We start from the raw sequence: 4,728 nt of genomic DNA on the forward strand, positions 1-4,728 counted from the left end.
TGCAAAAAAAAAAAAAAAAAAACTATCAATCAAGAAAATCTAATTTTGTTTTCTTTAGTTTGTTTGGTTGACAACTTCGTACAACTATGCCGACTTGACCCAATTCTTAATTTATTTTTCGTGGCCTGACTAGAGTATGTTTTCTAGTTTCTTTAGCGAATTTAAAACGCCTTCCTCGAAGTGATAATTTTGGTATTGAATATTTTGGTGTTGTGCCTAGTCGTTAGGTTGCATTAAGTTTTTCTTTATATAATTCAAACACAATGGCGATCTTGAACCAATGCAGAAGACCTAAAAGTATAACTGCAAACACAGCTAATACAAATGTACACAAATCACGCATGGTATCATTTTATAATGTTAATAGCTTATTGAAAAAAATTTTGTCGGAACATATACCTATGGAATGTAGTAGAAAGTAATGATTGAAATTGAATCATTGAATAGACTTTGCATTGAAAAGCAGAATTATTATAATTAACTTGAAAATATCTACTTAAATTAACTTATTCAACATTAATTTTATTTATATTTATATTATTTAATTTTTAATTTATATTTGAAAAAGTTTCTACATCAAAGTCGTCGCTCTGTTGTTGACTCGTACATCCAAACTGAATTTGGAATGTGATTAGTTTTTGTTTGGCGTCTATGCAAAGAAGTCGAAAAATTTTCGTCTGGTGATTTTTATAGCTGAAAAGCTGAATTTCAATTAAAAAAAGCGTCGTTGTGATGTGGCCAAAGAAATGATTTCCAACGCAGATAGTGACCCCACATTCATCGAACGCATCATAACTGGTGATAAGACATGGGTCTATGAATTTGACATGCCCACCAAACAACAATCGATCGTCGTTTGCGTGAGGCCATTCGCAAAAAGAGGCCAGATTTATGAAAAGAAAACTCATGGATTTTACACTACGATGACGCATCGACTCACACAGCGTTGGTTGTGTCGCAGTTTTTAGCCAAAAACTCCACCAATATCATCAACCAAGCACCGTACTCTCCAGATATGACCCCGTGTGACATTTTCCTCTACCCCCGCCCCGACTCAAATTGCCATTGCGAGGACCATAGACGCGTTTTGAGACCATAGAGACCATAAAAGAGAATTCGCTGCGTAAACTAAAGGCCATACCTTCGGCGGCCTATAAAACTTGTATGGAAAATTGGATCAAGCGTTGGCATGCATGTACTTATTGCCGCAGGAGGAGAGTACTTTGAAGGCGATAATAAAGAAAATTATTAAAAATTATAATATTGCGTTTTTTTTAACTTCTCGTTCTTTTTTGATCAAATGGTATATGCCCTCTGCGTTCCCCTTCTTCAAATATATTCACTACCAATAGCAAGGATTGAAGATATTGACTGCTTTTTTGAAGCAGCAAAGTGTTTCTGACTTGTAAGCCAGGTTACCTTAACATAATTTCGTTTATGCCAATTATATCTGCATCTATATCTATATTCGCTATGATTTGAATCATTATCATTTTATTATGTTTTAGTTTTCCAGTTACCGTTTATAAGTTACAAGTACAAACATAACACACATACTTTAATTATAAATTTAAATAATAATAATGATTTGGTTGTGTAGTATCTGTCCGAATATTAATAAATCTTCTTACCGTTTACTGCAAAAGTTATATAGAATTTTCTTTTTTATTCAACTATATTTAATTGCTTATTTCTTTTAAAGAAGTCGTTGAGTGAAATTAATTACTGCAATTAAATTTTATAATAAGTAAGCCACTCAAATTCAGGATTACTGCCTAATAAAATATTTATTTATTATCACACATTAGAGGTTTTTCAAATCGTTTGATGCGGATACTTTTTAAATGAATTTGAAATGAAGATTATATGCAATTCTTCATTTAATCAGATATATTTCAAAGTGGCAGTGAATAATGCTTTCTAATTCTATAGTAAGTCGTTTAATACACTAAATATCACCAGCGAATTTTACTAAAAGCATGGTCAATGAACATTTTCAAATTAAAATTTAATTGATATAAATTTAGTTTATATTAAAATTAACATAAATTATAAATTTAATTTAAAATTAATATTAATTAATGCATTTAATGAAATCTCTACTAAACGTTCGTAAAACTGTAATCAATCACCCACTCAATTATGTTTAGGTGACCTAACGTACTCAGTGTAATTGCTTTCAACCGTGTTTCAGCCTTCAAAATTAAATTAAATACTTTTCACAGTTAAATCTATGTATGTGCATTGCAACATAAAATCTAATAAAACATCATTAAAACTTTCTTCTGTCAGTGCAGGAAATCTGTTACAAGCTTTGGTCATCATATTTTTAATTTTAATTTTATTAGTTTGCGTTAACGTCGTTGAGCAAAGTGACCCTTCTGTCCGGCAGCTACATCCTCGGCGTTTTGCATCACGACTACCTCCCTATGGACTAGGCAGAGTGTGCAAAAGTACCTGTGCCTGACTCTTTACACCTGGTGTGGTATTTTGTAGTACGAGCATTTTCTTTTGCTGATAGAGGGAAACACTTAAATATGTAAAAATAATGGCGACTGTGACGATATTTTTATCGTTTTTAGTTTAAAAAAATCAACAGAAACTCAAACAAGAATAAAAGCCACTGAGGGTAACTTTAATAATTTATACATTATGTTAATGTTATAAAGACATTTATTTGTGGCAAATGGATTCTTCTATATTAGACGCTGTGATAAATACTCACGTAGCCCGGCTTCTAGTCTAAACTACTAATGGATAATGCTATAAATGCTTAAGTGTTTTAAATGAACGAAACTGCGCTACACCGACCATTAAGAAGGGCCAAGCTGACAGTTGTCTGTTGTCGCAATTGATCTTCTCCACTTGGTAAGGGAGCAAATGACAATAAATGTGAAAGGGCTCGTTTAATGTTGGTTCAAAGTGTTGTTGGGAAATATTTCTCGATATATTAAATTTTAAGTATGAAAAATTTAACTAATTTGAGAGAATTTAAATTAGGCAATGGACGAAGAAGAAGAAAAAAGCATACGTAAGGATGAAAGCTAGAAAGGCTTGTGTTGTCATCATCGATGATATGTAATATTGTAATATTAAATATACGAAAATCGAATTTTGTATGTCATTTGGGAGAACAACCCCATTGTTGTTGTAGTTTTAGTTTCCCGAATATCCAAAGTATGTTAAATTTTATATATTTATTTTTTTGCTGATGTAATGCCTGCACATTTTTTACATATTTCACATCCCCAACATATTTACATATGGTAGTAAAATGAATAACAAATCTGACGTTGTTTGGTATTAAAATAAACTGCTGAATCAAGAATAGTTCAGAATTAATTTGTTGCTTTCAGTTGTTGTCTTTATTGTTGGTATCTATGTATTTTAAGGACACAAAGAAGCTTTGTATCTCGCTACCGGTGCCCAACGCATTGATTTTTCTACATAAATAAAACATGTGAATGGAGGGCAATTGTGTCAGAATGGCCAAGCTACTGGAGCTGTGACATGCGTGAGAAAATCGAGGTATTTGTGATATGGTTTATTCAGAAAATGCTGGGAACATGTGCTTTTTAATTGTTTGCAAAAAATCCTCATTTTACTATGTCAGCAATGGCTCAAAATTTTTATTTATTCACTTACTCAAAAAACGGCATTTTTGATGTCAAAGGTCTCTATGGACAATCGTAATCAAAACTGAAGTAATGACTCACATATTTCAAAAATTTTATTTTGTTACATTTCTATTGAAAATATTATGATTATTATTAAAGTTATATTTATTTAAATTTATTAAATAGATATTCATATAGATACTCAAATATGAAATTCTGGGAATAAGCAAAAGAAACGTCTGAGAAAGAGAAGGATCCAAGATGACAAACTTCCATGAGTACAATGCGGGTATTCAATTGGAGAACGGCAGCAAAAATAAAGATGAATATACGAAATCTGTTCAGCGAGTTATGCTCCTTAACCCACCGTCCGGCGCGTAACGTTTTAGTATCACAGTCCGTCGCGTGGGGTTGTTTAGAACCCCATTGTAAAAGTTAATTTATCAACAAAATTTTTTTGAAAACATATATATACTTTTTGATGGTAATATTTAGTTTCGAACGTCAACAAATAAAAAAACATTGATTTATTTCAATAATATGATTTTTCATATCATTAGTCATTTTCATAAAAATTATATTAAATTTTCTTGTTTTTTTGGAGTCTTTTAGTATACTTATCATTAAATAAAAAACGAAAATAATTGTGTTTTTTATTTTAATGAATTTTTAATTACTAATAAGTGAAAAAACTGTAATAAAAGAAAAAAGTAAGATGTTCCATAGTTAAATAAAAAATTTTACAGCTCGAAATTGCATGTTTTTAATTTGCGCAATCTTTGCAAATTGTTTCACTGTGTCTTGGACAGAGAGTTTTTTTGCAACCAATACATATTTTTGTATGTTTTCTATATTGTGTGAAGATTTATGTAGTCCAGCAATATAGAGTATGCCAATTAAGCTTTCATTTCGATAATGTTAGTTTCACTCGCATCACGATTCCTCTTATAGCCATGTGAGACCATTTTAATTTTTTGATTCGTGAAATTAACAATATTGTGTATCTAATCATTAGAAAATATGAGATTCCATGTTTCAAAGATAGTTTTAGCTTCATTACATGTTGCTTTAGGCCCTGGGAGATGAGATATAATGTTGCATTGACGTGTTC

Source organism: Teleopsis dalmanni, chromosome X (assembly GCF_002237135.1).
Source record: "Teleopsis dalmanni isolate 2A chromosome X, ASM223713v2, whole genome shotgun sequence".
Lineage (NCBI taxonomy): Eukaryota > Metazoa > Arthropoda > Insecta > Diptera > Diopsidae > Teleopsis > Teleopsis dalmanni.